Source organism: Serinus canaria, chromosome Z, assembly GCF_022539315.1.
Source record: "Serinus canaria isolate serCan28SL12 chromosome Z, serCan2020, whole genome shotgun sequence".
NCBI classification, from domain to species: Eukaryota; Metazoa; Chordata; class Aves; order Passeriformes; family Fringillidae; genus Serinus; species Serinus canaria.
The window spans coordinates 11609644-11631391 of NC_066343.1; the positions used below are offsets into that span (position 1 = coordinate 11609644).

The window sequence follows — 21748 nt, forward strand, 5'->3', positions numbered from 1 at the left end:
ACTTTTACTTTAGGAAAGTCATCATGCTCTGAATTGCCAAGTTTGGAGATACTTAGAAAAAGGAATTGAAAGATCTTTTTTGTTTGTTTTGCCTTTGAAGGATACACAGAAAAGGAAGAGAAAGCATCATTGTGTTAGGTCCTTATCATCTGAATAATTCAGATTTAACTCTCAACTGGGAGTGGAGTGAGGCTACTCCTGGGACAGGACAAAATCAATTTGAGACATGTGGCACAGATTTATCTTTTAAAGTGTGCTCAGCTCTTCCAGGGAATCTCCAGAAAACAATTCCAGCTGTGTTTGAAAACCATGTTGACACTGCAAAGGAGAAGATTCTCATATAATTCATAGGAGCTCTGCACTTATATGCCTGAGCCTCAATAATATCCCTTCTTTGAAATAAATTCTGATAAAATGCACACTGAGGAGACAAAAGAAAGATAATTGTGTTGTTTTATTCAGGTCTGAAATGCAGCATTTACGGAATAATGTACAACAGAGGTAGAATAGCCCTTATAAAATCCCCATTCTCTTTCTTTGCTCTTCAGCAGAGTGGCGTCTTGATGTGGAAATGTTTGCCTGCATGACACATCAGGGAAAGCAGATTTTGTTTCCTGAGGTAGTGTCTGCACTTCATAAATTCAAACAGGATAGCTTCTTGTAGGAGGAGAGCCCCAAACCAGTGAGAAGATAATTTGAAATAACTCTTGGAAGACAATTAAAGGAAAAAGGGCAGGTCAAACCATTGTTAAGGATTTGTGAAAAGGCTCTTGCTCATCTTCAAATGTTCATGTGTCTGAGTGATGTATGTTTACAAAAATCTACAGAAATGGAGAAATAGCTTGAAAACACAATGCACTAACTCTACTCAATATCCAATGAAATTTTTTATTTTTCTGGGTGTCCCCTCGATTCACTCCAGTGTGGCTGCACCAATACCAATGAACTAATTTAAAATTAATTTTAAAGCATCACAAGAACAGCCATAAGAGTTCCACTGTACTGCAGAGCTAATTTAATGTAGCACTAAAGTGGCTTTGGCTCCTTAATACTTAATACTGGATTTATTAAAATTGAGCAGAGAGCCTTCAGAGAAACCAATATTCTCTGCAGTGATAGGAGGTGATTTCTGCATGGTTATCCCCAAAACTTTCCCTTGGGAGAGGAACCTTCCCTTCAAGGATGGGCGATTTCTCTGGGAGCATAGGAATTAAATTTATGGAAGAATTTGTGCATGCTAAATGCTTTCTTCTAATCTAAACCCATTTGTCATACAACACCTTTCTTAATTTTCCAAAGGGAATTTTTTTTGTTCTCCAGAAAATTACAGTCCAAACCATCTTTTTTCTAATTTAAGTTTCCTTTTTGATCTACGTGGCATTGAAAAATATCAAAGTAGAACTTTTTCCAAAAGGGGAGTCTCAAATAGGAGAGGCAATATTAAAATATTTCTGTGTAAAGGATTTCATATTGCCTCAATTTCACTTCCTAAATGTAGTCTAAACCAAAATTATCCTGAAATCCCCTAAGAGGCTAAAGTACAATTCACGTTTTTAGAACAGGGAGCTTTGTTGGGACAAAGTTCTCCTGAAGTTTCTTTCACCAGCTCCAGCTCTGGCATCTCTGTGTGGGGGAAATTTTGGACGGCTGATAATTTAGGCCATGATTTAGAATTATTTTTGACTATTAGAATCCTGTTAATAACGAATAAGAAATGCTGTCATTTAAATTACAGACCTTCATTATGTTTTCTTATGTGGTCATATTAGGATTAAAAAAAAAAGTCTAAACAAACTGAAGAAACCTTATGGGAAGTTCAACAAATTCCCCCTGCAGCTGAGAAAGTGATATTTATAGATGAGTTATTAGCATTTGATAGTATTTATATTATGTAATGGGTGACATTTCAGAATAATTGCTGTTTTATTTATTTCACTTAGTGTCTCATAAATTGTTAGTTTTGTAACATCAAACTCCTTAAACAGGAAACTGTAAAAAATTGTGCACTAATGGATCATTAATTGAATTTAATTTGTTTACATTCTCAGTTCATTTGGCCCAATACTCCCAGGAGTTGAAATAAGTTCTTTGCTTTCTTCTGCCTGTGCTCTGATCAGTCCAAATTCTGGTGTGCACTGACCCTGCTCATATTTGCTGTAAGCTCTGAGCATCCCAATGGAATAAGGAATTTCCAGAAACTTGAACTGAGGTGTTTACATAAATTATTTACATCTGCATTTCATTTTTTCTTCTTTTTATCCAGGCTCATAAGTAATACCTAAAACTAAGAATTTCTAAAGTTCAGAAATATCAGTTGGTTACAGAGTTAATCCAGAAGTAGCAGTTACCTTCCAGGATGCACATCCTTTAACACTGTGCATGTCTCATTTTATAAGAGCAAAGTTTTCCTTAAAAAATATATTTTCCTTCTTGCTTAATGTGATTTGAACGTGGTTGGCACGTCCATTCCCTCTATAGTACCTTCAATTCTGAAATCAGCAGGTGCCAAGAGCTTCAAAGGAAACAATCAGAAATCAAAGCACCGAGATCTTAAATATTGTAACAAAATTGGCTTGTTTGAAAATACTGAAATAAAAGTGAGAAGTTTAGTGTAGATGGTTAATATATGTGATATAACTAAGATTATAGATATATATTACATATAATAGTATGTATTATATCTATTATTATATAATGGATATATTATGTATATGTAATAAATACATTAAATGTAATAAATACATGTTTGTATATACACATATATATATCGAGATATATATATATATACACACATGTATATATATGTATATGTGTGTGTTCATATATAAAATTTTATATACACACACATATAAAAAATGAAATGAAATAAATGAAATAAAATAAAATAAATAAAATAAAATAAATAAATAAAATAAAATAAAATGAAATAAAATAAAATAAAATAAAATAAAATAAAATAAAATAAAATACGTATAGGCAAGATATGTATGCATTAAAATTTCACTGGTTAGAGAATAGCCATCCTTGGACAGATATTTCTGTTTGCCTCAGCTTTAAAGCTCATCCATTCTTTTTGAATTTTCTGTCTTTTCTCTGTGTATTACAAGCTGATAATTTTCTTGAATTTTGGCCAATATGGGCACACCTGGGCTGCTTTGTGGGTGGGGTTTTTTTAGTTGTTTTTGTTTGTTTGTGTTTTTTGTTTGTCTGTTTTGTTTCTGGGGTGTTTTTTTTTGTTTGTTTTTCAAGTTGTTGGTAGTGGTGGTGATTTTTCATTCTTCAGGTTTGTTTCTAGGTTTTTTTGCTTGTATTTTATTTTTAAAGGTGTTTTTACACTAGAACAGACCACGTGCCTGAAGAGATTGACCTGGAAGCCTTCTGGCTCCTGGAACCATGCACTGCATGCCTGCTAAAAAATTGCAATTTTAGCTGGAAGGCTGTAAATCCCTGCTGATTTTATTTGCAGAGTCCTTATCACTGGGGCTATTTCCAGCACCCTGATCACCCAGACCTGCTAAAATGCTTAATTTCACTCCCTGCTTGCTGCTCTGTTAATCCACCCAGATCACTCCCCTTCTCAGAAAATAAAGCTTGTTACAGCGGGGCTTGGGTGTCTGCACCGAAATTTGCAATAAACCTGGGATCTTTATCTGGTGATTCTTGCTGCAACCATCATTTCTAAGGTGGACAAACAAAGGGAAATGGGGTTTCTGTGTGAGTTTTAAACTTTTATAGCCCCATCAACTTTTCCCTCCTTGAAAATGACATCTCGCCACCCTCCGTTTTCAGGGGCTGTGACAAAGGTGTAAAACCTTATCTTTTTGCAGAGCTCAGAATACAGCTGGTTCCTCCTCTCACTCTTTAAGGTTTTCTATTTTACTGGTAATGTAGTTAAGAGAATTCACTGTTTTTTGTGTGAACAACCAAAGAAAGCCCCTGTTTAACCAGAATGCCACTTAATTTTTCTGCATTTGTTGTGGAACGAGCCACAACAGTTTTGATAAACACATCCACATTTTAGCTCCTAAATTTAGAATAACCTGAGTTACTACATTCCTTTTTCTTTTAACTACATCTGTTTAAATACCTGCTTTTCAAAATGGATATGTAACATATGAGTTCTTTGCAGTTTTAGACATAAATTTAACTGTATTAAGTGGCATATTTATGGGTCATCAAGAGGGATATTGCCATCTTATTAATGCTGCAGAAGTTCTTTTCTATTTTCTTTCATAAAAACTTGTTTTGAAAGAAAGAAATCCTACTCATGAACATCATTGTAACTGCGATAATAGCCTAACTGGGAGCAGTTTTACACAAAAAAAAGCAAGCTTTTGCTCTTGATGTACCCAGATCTACCATTCTCCTGACTTGATTCTTGATCTGTAGTTATTAAATCCCCAAACTTTTTGGTGTTATTGTTGTTGCTGTTGTTATACCATTTAATCATTGAGGAACTAATATTGCTGGAACAGGGATTTAGTCTCCTGCTTACTTTTATCACTACACTACAAATCTTTTAAAACTATTGCTCAGAAGGCAAAATTTGGTGAATTAAGCCCAGTGCTGTGTTTAAAGGAGCAAGAAAGAAGTGCAAACTTTTGTATCCTCATCTTGTATTTTTGTTTTTCCTTACTCTTAGCCCATCCTGCTCAACCACACTCAGGTCACTAAAGTCTTAGGTAAATACTCACACAGATGAAAGGAAGATTTCTTAAATGGCATCTGTGATCAGAGCTGTTTTTCTGGCATTCTCATCATCTCACCTGGCAGTAATGCAGCTTTTTAATGAAGAGGCTCAATGCAGATTATCCTCCCAAATGACACGTTTTGGGTTTTCAGGTGGGATTTTTTGTGTTTGATCATTTCTTCCTAATCACAGAGGGGTGAGAAGAAAGTGTCAGTGAAATAGGAAGATGTACAAGAGAAAATGATCACCCATTAGAGAACCCTGAGTGCACAGCTCCGAGGGGCAAGAAAAGTTTTCCAAGCTGGCAATGTGCAGCAGCTGGACAAAAGATGTCCCCAAAGCCTAGGTAAGGTCTTGGCAGTGAAAAATACCTGGAATTTGTGAGTGGAAAGGGAAAATTGTTCCATAATCCTAAATTCAGTTGTCAGAAGCTTGAAAAGCTGAATATTTCATGGAGAATACCTTATAAGGTCTATATATATATATATATAGATATATATATATATATACATACCTTATAAGGTATCTATCTATCTATCTATCTATCTATCTATCTATCTATCTATATCAATCTATCTATCTATATATAGATATAGATATAGATATGATATGTACACATATATATATACACGTATATGTATATATATATACATATATAGTGTATATATATATATATATACACATATGTATATATATACATATATGTGTATATATATTATACCATGTATATATATACTGTGTGTGTATATATATATGTATATATATGTAGATATGTCCATATATACACACTTGTATATCTATGTACATACACATATTATTTATTTAATTGTTTATCTATTTATTTATGTCTAAATGTGCAGGTGACTTTGCTGCTGTCACTTCATCAAATGAATATATTTAGACTGTTTAGCTAGAGTGTATATTTCCTGATCTCAAATCCCCTTTTTAAAGATTTGTATCCAATTTTTATAATTTCTTTTCTGTTTGCTGGGGCTTAATCTGGAAGAGAGACCTGGAAAGGCAAAATTGAGAAAAGTGTAGGGTTGAGATAATGACAGGTAATAGAGAAAGCCCAGCTCAACAGGGATTAAAGCACCCCATCTTTCAGCAGGGGTCACCAGGAGGGACAGTGCCACCTTGTTGCCCCTGTGAAAGGCCTTTTCTCTTTTCTGTCACAAAAATTGTCTGTAAAAAATGGGGTCCTAGCCATGACTGTGGTTCCAGCTGCAGGAATAGCCCATCTGGGAGCAGACTTTACAAAGCACTGCTGTGTGAGCAGCACTTCACTTTCCCCAGCAGCCTTGAGCCTGCCCAGCGCTGGTCCAATGGCAGCAAAACACTTGGATCATTATTTTGGAGAGAGACAGAGTGAAGCTGCAGGTGGGAAAACACATTTTGACAAATATCAGCAGCACTTGTAATCCCAGACACTGCCCTGAGAGAAGGGCTGGTGTTCATATCAGTAAATCACCTTTTAGATTTTTTTTTTTTTTTTCAGTCTTTAATTCTCCCTGGATAAATTACTGGGACCTAGGGAAAAAAAAAACAAACCAAAACCAATGAAAAACCATGCATTAATGCAGATGTGTGTCAGTTAAGGGGGGAATGATGAGAGTGATTGACAAGATTATTTCTCACCATCTCCAAGCTCCAAGCAGCTTTCTGCACCCATCTACACATTTTAAATTTCTGCTCAGATTTATCTCTGAAGGGGACAGGCTTAGTAGGTGTTTAGTGGTAGAACACTTGTTAAGGAGATCCCCAGGGCCAGTGACAACATGTTAGTGTTTCTGTCTCTACAGAAATTATTCCTACCTGCAGTTCCCATGCAGCAAGGCATTTAGAACATAGGCATTTGGAATTAAAGCATTTAGAATAAAGTAGGGGTTTCATTATTTTAATGTTTTGCCATATAGTAGAAATTGCAGGGGGAAAAAAAAAAGGAGACGAAGATATTCAGATGTCTTCACTTCATTTTAAAGCAATATAAATAGAATATTTAAAAGCAAGATAAAAAGTAATCTTAGAACTAAAGAGGGATATTTTGGATTAATGAAATAAGTGTGTTAATTTTGACAGAAAAAAATTCTATGGATATTACATTTTAGTCCATTGATTGACAAAATGCTAATGCTTCATTTTAGTGACTGCTCAGATAATTACAAATATGCACAGGAGCAGTACACAGCAAGTGTGCAAACCTACTTTTATCACAGTTTTTACCCCCAGCTTTTATCAGATTGCTAATTTAAACATTGATAACTCTACAAATACAAGATGTGCAGGTGTTACCCCACCATTTTAATCTGAAAGAATTTTGAAATGTATGATCTGTAGCTGGCTCAGAAAGCAATTGGAAAAAAAAAAAAAAAAAGAAGGTTAAAAAAAACTGAAATTAATTCTTTGTCTTTGATCTAACTTCAATAGGATGCTAAAATGAAATTGATGCAAATAAAATGCAGGTGTTGACTGTGGCTTGGGGGGGGGCTGTTTCCTCACAGTAATCATTATATTTGTCCACACTGAATAAACGTGTTCATGCCAGCTGGGAGGAAATACAACCACACCTTTGGTGCCACACCAGAATTCCAGCCCTGTCAGAGCCCCACAGACAAGCTGTTCCCTGGCACTGCAGGGCAGAATTATTGATCTACACACACTTTGCTCTGATGGAGTTATCAGTTAAACAGCAAGAGGACTTTGGTTCTCTGTCATTAATCCTCCTGCTTGTCATACCACAGGGCAGCAGAGGAAAAAAATTTGTATCAGCTCTGTGGAGGCTGGAGGGGAGAAGGAAATCCTGCTTGATGATAAATCATGTCGAAATGGAAATGAGGGTGATACCTCCATGTGTGTGTTGTGTTTAAATGTCTCCATGAAACCTTCCCTGGGGAGGTTTGCTGTCTTGGTGAGGTTCTGCAGTGGCTTTCAGCTCCAAGTGGATTTAAGCAATTCAGAGCAGTCAAATATAAATATTATATAAATGCAAATTTATAGAATATATCTTGATATCCCAGAGCATCTGTTAAAAAGGGCAGCCCTAGATAGCTGTGCCAAATCCTGTTCAGGAGGGAGAATTCCCCTTCTGCCTGCTCAAAGGGAAGTGAGCTGAGCTCAGAGCTTGGGGAGGTCTCAGACTTGGGTGTGGGACAAAATTCTTCCTTTTCTTCTAGGAGAAGGTGACAGAAAAAGGGGAAGCCCTATTTTATTTTCTGTTGCATCCAGAAATAATGGGGTAAAAAGTTGACAATCATGAAGTTTCTGTGAAGACAGAACCGGTCCTGTGAGAATTAAATTTGTTTTACAGAGTGTCTTTGGTGAGAAAAATGAAATAAAGAAGAAACACTTCCACATTTTACTGAGATGAAAGCCTTCAAAAATGTAATGCAGCCTTTAACACAGGAAAGGTTGAGAAGAGTTCAACATGAACCTTTTTGTTAAATTCTGTCTGTATTCACCACTTACACTTTTTTTTTTTGCATAGGCTCATTCTTAATATAAACAGCTTGACAAAAAATTTAAGAACACCATTCAACTCTAATTACAAATAAAAATATAGGATATTTCACTGTATATTCTAACATATTTCATAGTGATCTTTGTTATAGGAAAGCTTAATAATTAACCAGTGAGGAAACATATGTTTTTTGCATAACATGAGGGTGAATTCATCAAAATGTATTTTTCCTCCACAATTTGCTGTGCTGTAACAGTGCTAATTGTACTTACAGCAATGTCTTGATCTGAGCTCCATTTTTAATAGAGGCAAGACTTAACTTGATTAGGTTCTCTTCACTACAGTTGCATGGAGAATTTAAGAAAAAATTTACTTATGTCATGTTTTAAAATTATTCAAGGGTTTTTTGCTGTGTTTTACTTTTTTTTTTTTCCCCAGTGGTTTTGGAGGCTTCTTCAAATGGGTGCAAGAAGCCAGTATGGGAAAAATGGCCTTTGCACATGGCTGGAAGGCATGGCACATGAATGTGCAGAGGATCCTAAACCACCTTTGGGTCCTCCATGGTGATGGCATCAGGACAAAATCTCTGAGCAATTTTTCACTTCCTGTAGCTTTTTGTTGTTGTTTTGTGGTTTTGGTTTTTTTGTTTGTTTGTTTTTTGGTTGATTGGTTTTTCTTTGTTGTTGTTGGGGTTTTTTGTGGTTGCTTGGTTTTGCTTTTTCTTCTGTTTGCTTTTTTCCACTCCCACCATTACTCCATGAAGAAGCAGCAAAAAACCTCTTTGGGATCCTGCCCTTGGCAGATGGAACAATCCCAACCCATATGGCAGGAAGAGCACAGCCAACTCCCCATAACTGTCCATAAATCCACCTTGTTTTCCTGAATTGCTCTTTTTTTGACAATGTTCTGCTACCTCCTTTCCTTCTGTTCAGTCATTTCCTTTCTCCTTCTTTTTTTCTTCAAGAAATCTCTCCCCCATTGTGCTTTCTGTAATGAACCATTTCTATTCAGGTTTCCAGATGACAATTTTCTCATCTGATGTGCAGCAGCGTTGCCTTTTCACTCTCCATTAATCATTCTCACATCTAAATTTCTGTGGCTGAGCCGAAATAATACCCAGGTTTTAAAAAAACCTTCTAAAATTTGCACTTCAGTCAAGTCCTGTAAACCATCAAGGGCTACATAAAAATACAAATAATTTTCTTTCCACTCAGGTTCCTGGGACCCTTAACATTTCTGAATCACTCAGACACGATTCAGCCATGCAAGGATGACTAATTTCTGACTGTAATACAGATATTTTCACTTCTTTATTACTTACTGCCTCAACCCCAAAGTCAGAGCTGTGGAGATCCAGGCACCAAGTCCTCCTCATCAAAAATTTAAGCCATGCCTCAAGCAGGGCCTGAAACACAGGGCACAGAGGGTCAGTGAAGCAGAAAGTGCAGTACACTGGACTGCTCTGCTGACTCCAAGTGAAAGAAAGGCTTGGAAATGTGGCAAATTTCATTAATTTCTGCTTAAAAAATTTAGCATTCGCTCTGGAGGTGTAAGATTGACCAGGGAGAAATGTGAGGTTCATTTTGCTGAGGCTGAGATTTATTTTTATAGTTTAACTTACTGGTAAAAATATCTAGAGAGAAGAAATACAGAGGAAAAAAAACTCCCTGCACAAAATATATCTATCAAATACTCTTGGGTTTTAAGTGCTGGTTTGTTTTTCTTTTCTTTTTTTTTTTTTTTTCCTGTGTAAGTTAGCTGCAGGGTCTCCTAAATGAGAATACCAGCTTGTGGTATTTATCTTCTGCATAGTAGAATCACTTCATGACAAAACTTTATAACCCTTAATAAGGGTTCATGTGAAACTGCTCTAATTTTAGCATTCCTCATCAGATTCCTAGCTCCTTATTGAAGAAATGGGGTTTTTTATTTATAGAAAACCAATCCTATAGTGCATAACAACTGCACAATCATGTATGGAAATTATGTACTGGTTAAAAAAATAAAATAGTTACCTTGGAAAATATAGTAAAAAGTATATATTTTAATTTTGTATTTCTATATTTAGCAGGCAACATTTGATTTTTTGCTCCTCCTTTTTTTTTCTTTTAGTTTGGTTTTGTTTTGTTTTTCCTCGTGCCTGGTTGTTATGCTATGATATTTCACAATAAAAAGTTAGCAAAAAATGTTTCCTCTAAGCATGGTCTAAAACTAACTCTTCAGGTAAGTTTTCTTTGAACAGTACATGAGCTTTCTAGCAGAGTGCAGTGTCCCTCAGTTTTGAGGTGAAATGTTTCTTCCTGTAGTGCCCTCCTGTTATTACTGAAGAAAAATCCTTATTTATCTATTTCTTTTTTATTAAGAGTATCTATTAAGACTGTGGAGCTCATCCTTCAGTGCTCTTACCCATGGGTGGGACCACCCAACCACTTTCTTATCCATACAAATGCCCACCCATCAAACCCCATCTCCAATGTAGAGAAAAGGGTGTTGTGGGGGACAGAAATCCAGATAAATGACATCTGCAGCCCTTCCCCTGTTCACTGATGTAGGCATTATAAATGAATTTGTGGAGTCATTGATCAAAGACAAGGTATTTCTTAGGAATTTCTCCCTATTACTCACAACAGTTCAGCACCTGTTTATTCCTATCTCCAAACAGACAGACAATCTGTTTTCACTTATAAACTAAATTCATTTATAAACACAAAGGGAACAGATCCCAGCATGATAATAAATTAGGAGACATTGTTTCCTTATAGTATTTACTATAAACACACCAGGTTTTTATTACTTTTTTTCCCCCAGTCTCCTGGATTTTTGCATTTTGCATGCTGACAGTGAGCACAGATATAAGAGCAGATGCCATTGTGCTAACCCCCTGCCTTCAGAGCAGATTGAATATTTTGTTATCACCATTTGCAGGCTATTGTGTGCAGACATTTACTCTGAAATTTACGTGCCAGCACTGCAACGGGGTGCCTTGTGAGGGATACAGGTGGGTGGGAATGTTCTCCAATAAATATTGGTATTTTTCCCTGTGTGCTTTATCTGTGTGACACTTTATTAAAATAAACATAAGATAAGGGTTGGTGTGTTTTCCATATAGTCACAAAACATGCCTGAAAAGCTGTGTTTAGGTAGAATTTGCTCCTTTGTTGCAACATTGAGCACTTTCCTCACTGCACTTCACCTCTCTTCTGCTCCCACCTCAGGTATTTCTCCTTCAAAAAGCAACAATTAAGTCCTAGATCTTACTGAGGCTAACGTGAAATTTAAGATGGCTTTAATAGTAACCAGTGTGATCATTTTCTGCTCTCACTACCAGTCATGGTAGGACTGCTTTGGGAGGTGTAAGATTGCCATATTCCTTTTCTCCCTCTTAGCTGGGGTTGTCCTGCTGCAAAGTTTATATTTATATGAAATTTATAATTGACACCAGAATGGCTTTCTTCAGAATTTCTTACAGAAATATGTTACATTGCACAAGTGTCAAGTCACTTTAAGGGGCTCCAGCTGTTAACTTTCAAGAAAACTACTAAAAAAAAAATACAAGGATATCAAATACTCTTTGATGGTATTAGTTTGTCTTACTTTGCTTTCTGGTAAAGACCTTTCTTGTCATAATGAAAATGAAAATTAATTTTCCAATATTTATTTATGCCTACAAAAAATTCTTTGTTCTCTAAGGGCCTCTTAAGGCAAAGTTCAAGCTTTAAGCAGAAAAGACCCTCCAAAATCAAAACAGAATAAAGAGAAACCCAGAGACCCTTTTAATATTTTCCACTTCTCTTATATGTGGCAGCTTAAGAGGTCATATTTGTGCTCTCTGACACTTGACACAATAACAGGAGTAAGTGAAATAGATGAGCTTTGCCATCCTTATAGACAGGTCTGGAACTCTCAGGGGAAGGAAATCTAGGCAGAAATTCAGGTATGCTTACACTTGGTTTTGTCTGTTTTTCTGTTTAGGAACTGAATTGCACAACACTTCATTTAACTTCTATGTTTCCCAAACTGGTCATCATTAGCAGAAAGTTTGGTTACAGTCATCATTACAAGGCAACCTGAGCTTCCTGTTTTGACTGAACACTTTAATTTACCATTTTACTGAAAGAGACCTTGTCAAAATTTGATGCAAATTTTAGAGCATTTTGTTAATTGTAATTCATTTACCTTCCAAACATGATTATAATGCATGTATTTTTTTTTAACAGACATATATTTTTAACTTTCTTATCAAGTTTTCCATCATGAAAAACTGAAAAATTGTTGAAAAATTCCTTTCTAAATACATGAGGTTTTTTCTTTTATTCAAAACCATCTTTAGTCTCTTAACCCTTAATGTTTGCAGATAATCCTCATTCCCATCTAACCCTTGTTCATGTTTGTCTGTTTTTTAGCATCTGAAAAAGCCAGATGGAAATCTCTTTTCCCAGAACCCAGACAGTAAGGGAGAAAACACAAACAGGGAGAAAAACACACCATGTCCTAACCTGGGCAGACACTGCTGGATATTTCCAGGTTCTCTCTGCCAAAACACAAGTCCAGTATTTTTAAAGATTTTTTTTTTCAATAGGATGCATCTGTTGAAGAGGTTTTATCATTTTCCCACTAATGGCAACAGGAATAATTTTTCATTATTTTCATCTTGACAAGTACATGTGACTGTGCCTGGCAGAACCACTTCTGAGAAGCAGATAGCATCTGCTTTTCCTAAGCACTCTCTGCAGAGGTATAAAGAGGATGGGAGGCAAATTTATTATTTCTATCAGCAAAAACTTCATGCTCATCTGAGGACAGAATTTAGGCTCTATTTGCTTCCCGTACAAAGTCATTTCAAGGAGATAAGTGTTTTTTCCATAAACAGGCAAGGGAGGGAAGTGGAAAAAAACCCACAGAAGGGCAGCACAAATACTACCTTTGGTATTGTACAATTCCAGCACAAATTTCTGCAAAACGTGAAGATTATAAACATGAGTGAGCTCTGAGCATGGGATACTCAGCTGCAAGGCAAGATGTTCCTTCCAGAGTGTTGCACAGTGCAAATAACAGGATATTTTCACAACTACAGACATTAAGAGAACACTTTGGTCACATTTCTCCAGTAGCAACAAAGGTCCTGATGCAATCATGCTAGTCAGAAAATAATAAAATGTGTTTTAAGGCCAAAATCTGACTCTGAAGGTGATTTACATTGCCAGTTTGCAAACCCAATGTTCTTGCAGAATTGCAAAATGTCATTATTGACAACACTCCCTTGTAATTTTACTTTTCTGATTTTACCTGGATTCTAATAAAACCAGTATCTTGCTTTCATACCACTGCAGCCTGATCTAGCCTCATAAGATCTTTAATTTTTTTCCTTTTTTGGTTGTAAAAAGCAATTTCTCTGAAGCCAAAAGAGTTTCTATTGACTCAGACCCTGCAGCAGAAGAAGGTAAGAAAGGAAAGCAAACATTGAAATTAAAACTGCAAATGGAAAGAGTTACTTTGGGTTTTCCAAACTGTTTTCACAGTGAGGTTTCCCTCACCTTCTGAATGGTTTTTCTCTAGACAAAGCCAGATCTCTGGGCATAAATTTGCTGCTTGTAGGGAATTTTATTGAGCAAAATTTAGGCAAGGGTTTTCCTGGTTATGTTTTCGTGACACAAAAATGAGATTATGCCAAGTAAAAATAACAAAGTCTGGTTCTTAGGTTTTTAGAAATGAGTGGTCTGAGGAACCAAAACCCTGTTACAGGAGCTGTGGGAAGGATTAATGCTGGATAATGCCAACGATGAATGGGAAATTGAGCATTTTGTGTGTGCAAACAGCACCAGACACCAAGTATGTCCCTCCATGCAACCATCCAAGATGCAGAGCTTGTTTATGGCACAGAACTCACAAAATTATCCTAACTCTAAGGTCAGGAAAACTTTTCCAAGGACATTAGCAATTTCAGAATTGGGAGATGGCCTTGCTTGTTCAAAAGTGCTGCTCTGGTAGTTTGATTGCTTCAAGACACCACCACATTAATTTAGAAGTTGCCACAGAAATCTTATAGCTTAGGTGGATAACTGTGGACAAAGGCTGAGCGAAAATAGGGGTGGCAAGGTGGGATTTATCAGTTCATGCTTTGAAAACTGTATTAACTGGTGTGTGATAACACCTGTGGCTGCTTCAGCCAAGGGAGAGCACCTAGAGAGCACAGTTAATTTTATCCTTATATAGGTGTGTTAATACAGGTTAAATAAGTGGTGCTTGTTTTCCTCAGACAATTGTAAAAGACATCCACATAACTAGTTCAGATCCACATGCCTTTTTTATAGATGTCTGACATTAAGGTGAGATGGAGAGACTTTTCAGAGGGCCACAGAGACACTAAAGACCAGCTCTGCACCTCCTCTGTCACCTGAAGCAATCTATTACGTGCTTTTTCCACTTAATCTGATGTATAATACTCTTCTTTAAAATGTCAATATTTTCTATATTTTTCCCATGATTGACTCTGCTGGCCAGCTCAGCTGACCAAGGTCTGTGTACCTTGATTCATATTTCCAAGTTCCCTAGAACTGACCTCTCTAATAATGAAGTTTCCTGGTTGAACTGTGCAACCTTCACCTTTGTGCTGACATCATAATTACCATCAGCTATACCTGGAGGAAGGAAACAAAAAAAAATTAGGTTACCTTTCTCCATTGTGCTGTCTCATTGTAGTGACTCTCTCTGCTTTGCTGCTGGGTTTTGCTTTTTACTTGAGAGCCCACCTTGATTCACAATTCCTTCTGTCTCCTGTTATAGAGTTATTTTTGTTTTTATTTCCATTCCTCTGATTTTTCTGGCCCTCAGAACTGAGGAGGGTAAAGTCACTGGGAGTAGCTCATGCCAGGTAAAGAAAGATAGAGGGGGAATCAGGAGGGAAATATAACATGATAGGATACTAAATAATGTCATAATAAGTAATTCATGAAAAAGTTGGGGGTAACTTCTTACACAGTTCATAAATTTGTTAATTCTTTAAAAAATTTTTATGTTTCTAGGCTGCTAGTGGATCATATGGAGATAGGGATAATACAGGGAATGGTAAGATCTAATGTGATGATGTGTCTCTTCAGAACATATATTAGCAGTCAGATAGAAGATTCCTTTTTTCCAGGTTATTTTCAGAAACTGTTTCAGCATTTTCTTTCAGGAAGAGCTATTTTGAATTCAATGAGGGGCATTTTGCTTAGGCCTTAGGAAGAATCTGAGACAGGAAAGATACTTTATTTGATTTCCCACCCATAAATTGAGCGTGTATAATATGGCTTATTCAGGCTCTGGTTACACTGATAATTATGAATATACTTTAATATACTCATTTGTAATTCAGTCATGGAGAATACATAGGGAGAGATGAAATTATTGGAATAAAACTGCAAAAAGGAACCTACCTCTGCTCAGAAAACAACTGCTCTATCAAAACTGTATATTTGAAAACCTTCCAGGAAAATGTTAGGGTTTTCTTTAAGGACATAAAAAAATGTCACACTATGACCTTGATCCAAGCTGTCCCTGATGTCACAAGGAATGTCACAGAATAGCTGAGGGTGAAAGGGACTTCTGGAGGTCACTGCCCCAAGCTCTGTGCTCAAGCAGGGACACCCAGGAGCCTTCCCAGACAGATTTTTGACATCTCCAAGGATGACACTCTACAATCCTCTTGTGTGACAAAAATAAATTTAAAACTGTGGGCACATCCATCCTGAGCACCTGAGAGCTCCCAGGTGTGGCAGTCCTCCTTGTGGGTGGTTTGGAAGCAGAGAGTGACCAAAATTAGAGGTCAGGAACAGTAATTGCACAGAGTTTCCTTGCTGAGTCCCCTGAATTAACTGATTGACTTATGATGGAAGTATTTTATGCAGAGAAATAATATGTATAACTCCTTTGCTTCCATTCATTTAATAGCTGTCTAGTCAGAATTTAAAAGAAACGACTATTCCAAGATATTTGTGGAAAAGCTCTAGGCAGAAGATGTTAATAACAGTTCCAGGGAAACTTCTGAATATAAAATGCTATAAATATTGTAAATAAAAGTTGTCCTTTTGAAAATAATCGTAAAATTTTATTTCACAATAAATCTGATGATAATGCTTATTTTAAGAGCCTTACTTTAATGGGACTTCAAGATACTGGCACCCTTAAAGAATTTAGCAAAATATCAAAATAAATTCCTCTTGGTCCTCTGCTCAGAAAGGATGAAAATTTCATGGCAGGAAACCTAATCTTTCTTTTTTAAGCAGACTTGTGCGTGTTCTTTTTTTGCCAAACCAAGAGTAGGAAGCTCTGCAGAGGTCTTTAATCTTTCATTATTTTGAATTAATTAGTGGTTAGCCTCTTCAGTCAGTGGCAGACAATATCTACATTTAAGGTAGTGCAGAGGCTGGGGGAAATGCCTCACAGAACCCAAATTTTGGAACTTATCAACTCATAAACTCCCCCTCCACACCCCTGGCTGAGTGATTGCCCTGAGCTACAAGAGGCAGATTTTCTGCATGGAAAATGTTCTATACAGTTCATGGTCTGTGCTAAAATTGGCACAGGTTTTATTTTCTCTCTTTCCTCTGACACAGAGCACTAACAACAAAAATATTAATAGATAGCTTTGCCTTATTCTTTCCACCTTTGGGCCAAAATAGGCCAAATTCTGCTGCATCCAATATTTGTGCACCAAAAAAGTGGTTGCTGTTCACCTGGAGTGAACACATTTACATCCATCTGTGTATATTTTTGTGTCTGGATGAATTTATAACAGCCTAATTTAAAAATACTGAATCACCTGGTGCCAGTGAGCTGTGTAACCTGACATGTCTGCTTTTAAAAACAGAGCTGGACCAGATATGATAAAATTTAACTTGTATCAGATAAAATCAGTGAAACCCCAAATCTGATCACATGAAGCTGCCCCACAATTTTATACAGAGGAAAACCAAAGAAAAATTTCTCACCTGATTTATGGAGAAGTAATTTGAAACACACTGTGAACTTCTCCTAGTGACTGATAAATAGGTCATTTTTAAAAAATTCTAGATGTTGCTTTTTGTCTTGTACCTATCAAATCCTATTGGTACACCCTGAGCAGAAACAGTGAATGAGGCTAAGTTTAAGATCTAGTCCAAGATTCTGAAACTTTTCTTTGGTCTACGCCAAAGACCTGAAGTAAAATTTAAACCAAATTGATATCTAAAAATTCTTATAAAAGACATTCCAACTTTTTTTTCATTCTCTCCATCAGTTTGTACTATTTTTCAAGGCTATAATTCAGAATGCTAATGAAATCAGAAGACATTGGTCAATAACCATAATCGTAAAAAAATAACGTTTCTCAGTTGCTTATCTTTCCATAATTTATGTAAAAGCCCATGATTCTGTGGAGGTGGGATTACGAGAAAACAATTGAAGAGAGTCAGTCTTAGTACCAAATCCAAGGAAAGTAATCCAAGGAAAGTCTGGGTATTTCAGAATACAGAAGTGATTATTTTCAACCAATTAAGGATAATACTTTCGCAGGTTGAGAAAAGGGATATAAAATAAACCAAAACTTAAAAAGTTGCAGAGAAGCATAAAGGACTATCTGGAAATCAACCAAAAAAGTCACCCTGGCCTTGCTGCGGAGAATTTTGGAGCTGTTTACCCTGTCCTTTGAAACTCTCCTGAATCCAAAACGCTGGGTAGCAACCAACTGCTCAGAAGTGACACAAAAAACACTTTTCAAAGAACCTTCCCCAGAGGATGGAGCCATGGACTTGCTTAAATCCCTGGAAAAATGTCTTTTGACCACAGGAAGGCCAAGATTCAGGCTTGGTGTTTTAAATGTGTCCATCCTGATTAAGTGCTAAAGGGTAAAGGCAGTGCTAGCAGGAGGCCTGATCACAGGGTCATAAATATTTAGGGAATCCATTCCAGTTCCCATCAAAAGGGGGAAAAAAATGACATAGAAGGACAAAATCAGGCAGCAAAGAAAGTCCTTCTGTTTCTAAAGGGACAAAAGATTCCAAGAGTGTTCTTTTTCCACAGTAAACAGAAAGTGTAGCTCAAAAATATATGTTAAAACTAATAACAACTGAGGCAAGCAGAGCTTTCAAACTGACTAATATTTTAAAATTTTCCAATACACATGAATTATTTTTATAGTAATAAATATATTTATAAATAAAAATGTATTTATAAATTTAAATATAGATTTAGAAATTTATTTATAACTATATTTATAAAATGTATAAATATTTATAATAGATGTATAACACTCATTCTGGCACCATTAACACAAAGTCCCTCTATTATTTACAATATTATTTTAAAAGAAATATTAATTGCAAATAATAATATAATAATAAATTTACATAAACGAATGTGATACATTTTTACATATAGTTAGGTCACAAGACTGTGCATTGTGGGCATCAAATTGTCCTAGCCAATAAATGATAGGAGCCCATTCAAAATTGAATTTCAATGTAAGTTTCAGAGCATGACAACAATGTAAATCTTGAAAGAAAATATAAAAAATGTGTGACACAGCAATAAAATTCTTGTAATGTGTAATGAAATTCCCCCGTTGGATATGGGTATGTATTTATTGTGTGAAAATATATTTTTGACTGATGAGGAATAAAAAAAAGAAATTAGAAGCTGAAGCTTACATGGCATAGAAAAATTTCCCATGCTGAGAATTTCCTTGATACTATAAATTTGTGCTTTTCTGAAGCAAAAGTTATACACAGCAGTTTATTTTGACTGATTGCCATAGTTTGGGATGAAACATGAAATTCAGTTAATCCCCAAATGCCTTTTAGGAGGGGGTTCATTTATATGATTTAACAATGAAAAAGCCCTGTTTGTCTGATTTCTAAGAGAAAAAGGCTACAGTGGAAAAATTGACTCACAAAATGCAGAGTTTCTCCTCCTTTGCTCCATTTTCCTTCCTGAGGTTGTTGACACGAAGCCCCTGGACCCACCCTGGTGCTGCAGCACCTCTCCACTTGGGATAATCCCTCTGGGGGATTTTCCCCACTCAGGAACATAAATTTGCTGGGCTGACACTTTCCCCCTCACAAGGAGCATTTTCTCCCTTTATCGTTCCAGCTCCTGACAATCTAATTTCTCTTTTGGGCAGAAGATTCTGCTCATTCTGGGCTGTTTCATCACAACCAGAGATGAGCAAAGGAATTTACTGTGTGCATGCAGCTGGAAGTCACACCTTTGGATTGCAGCATGGAGAGACACCTGAATGCTGCTGGCTCCTGCCTAACAGGAATCTTAAGGATGTCCCATGGTTTAGTACAACTGATATGTTTGGTAGGACATTTACTTTTTGTATTTTCTAAATGTAATAAAATAATTAAATCATCTACCGTTATCATTGCCATGAAAAAAAAAACCCTCAAATTAATTTTGAGTCAGGGAAAGTGCAAAGGGTTTTTGCTTTTTCTTTGCTTTTTACTTTTACTTTGCATTTCTTCTTGATGAACTTGAGATTTTACACTGGCTTGAGGTAGAGATTGTTTTCTGATGTCAAAATGACTTCTATTGTGTGACTGAAATTATTATTTGGCTTTCAACAGATAAGGCCCTCACCTTTGCACAGGATATAATTTTGAATGATATAATTTTGAATTACATTTTAAATCACATTATTAAGTATGCATAGTTAAATTTTACTGTGTGTAAATGTTGTTGCATTGATTCCACTTTTCTGTTGAAGTGCTACAGATTGTCTTTAATATACATATATATATGTATTATGTATATATGATATTCATTATGCATATACACATACCTAAAAATATAACTATAAAAACTATAACTAAATATAAGGAATATACGTTTATAGAAATAATATAAATATAAATAATATAAATAATATTAAAATATAAATACAAATACAATATAAATATAAATATAAATATAAATATAAATATAAATATAAATATAAATATAAATAATCTAAATATAAAATGCTGCACATTGTTCTCTGTCACGGGTCATCCAGGAAGTTTGGGGACTGGGGTGGGGAGATACAAAGGAAATATTTATATATCTTTCAGTCAATAAAGGCAAAGGCAATGAAAATAGAAAAGGAGTTTGATATAAACAGGGTGCTATCATTGATAACTGATGTTGCTTATTTGATTTATAAATAACAAATATGCATACAAAAATATGCATACAAGCGTATAAATATATATTTTTAAATTAGTGGCCAATGTTTCTTTGTCTAGTGATTGTTTAGTTTTTTCCACATACAAATTCACTTGTGTGTAAGTGGAACTCATCAGAAGTAATCCAGGGTACTATAAATATTTTTGAAATACATTTAGTGGAATCTGTCACAATTATATAAATTCTTTTTTAAAGGAACAGATGTTCCTTCATGAATGAGTAGGGAGAAATTTGTTCTTCAAAATGAACAATTTTAACCCTCTCACTGCATGTTTTGTCTTGCACTGTCCAGGCCACACAAGGAGCTTGCTATGAGGTAGGCCACCCCAGTGGGAACTGGAAAAAAGCACAGAAGGGAGGAATTTGCTACAGGAAGGAGCTGAGGTGAGGTTTGTTCAGCACATCCTGGTTCATGGGTTTGGAAAAAAATTCCCATTGTGACAAAAAGTGGAATAAAGATGCTGGGGAACACCAGGAAGAGAGTGGGAGCAGGTCAGGGAGGGGATGCTGCCCCTCTGCCCGGCCCAGCTGAGGCTCCTGTGCAGGGCTGGCTCCAGCCCTGGGCTCCTCAGCACAGGAGACACCAGGAGCTGCTGCAGAGGCTCCAGGGGAGGCACAGGGAGGATTTGGGCTGGGCAGAGCCTGGGGGAGCTGGGCTGGGCAGGCTGCAGGAGGGAGCCCTGCCAGGGGATCCATCCATCCATCCATCCATCCATCCATCCATCCATCCAACCATCCATCCATCATCCATCCATCCATCATCCATCAATCCATCATCCATCCATCATCCATCCCTTCATCCATCCCTCCATCCATCCATCCATCCATCCATCCATCCATCCATCCATCCATCCATCCATCCATCCATCCCTCCAGCCATCCATCCATCCATCCATCCATCCATCCATCCCATCCATCCATCCATCCATCCATCCATCCATCCATCCATCCATCCATCCATCCATCCATCCATCCATCCATCCATCCATCCATCCATCCCTCCATCCATCCATCCATCCATCCATCATCCATCCACCCATCCATCCATCCATCCTTCCATCCATCCATCCATCCACCCATCCATCCATCCATCCATCCACCCACCCAAACATCCCCAGGGGCTGCCCGAGCACGGGCCGGGCTCTGCCCAGTGCTGCCAGTGCCAGCAGCAGCAGCAGTGCCCATCAAACCAAGGGCAGCAAGGTGCAGGGCAGCAGGAGGAAGAACTTGTGTCCCTGGAGGGGCAGAGCCCTGGAACAGCTGCCCAGGGAGGGCCTGGAGTGTCCCTGGCTGGAGACACCCCAGCCCAGCTGGACACCTTCCTGTGCCCCTGACCAGGGCTCCCTGCCTGGGCAGGGCTGGGAGGGGGCATGTTCAGAGATCCCTTCCAGCTCCAATTTTTCTGAGATTCTGTGATT

The 21748-nt window shown here is 36.9% G+C and overlaps 1 protein-coding gene across 1 annotated transcript in view; it reads right to left on the bottom strand.

Annotated features, from left to right (window-relative positions):
• The window catches only part of LOC115484325 (zinc finger protein 239-like), an 822389-nt gene that overhangs the window by 660385 nt on the left and 140256 nt on the right, over window positions 1–21748 (bottom strand). The window lies entirely within an intron of this gene.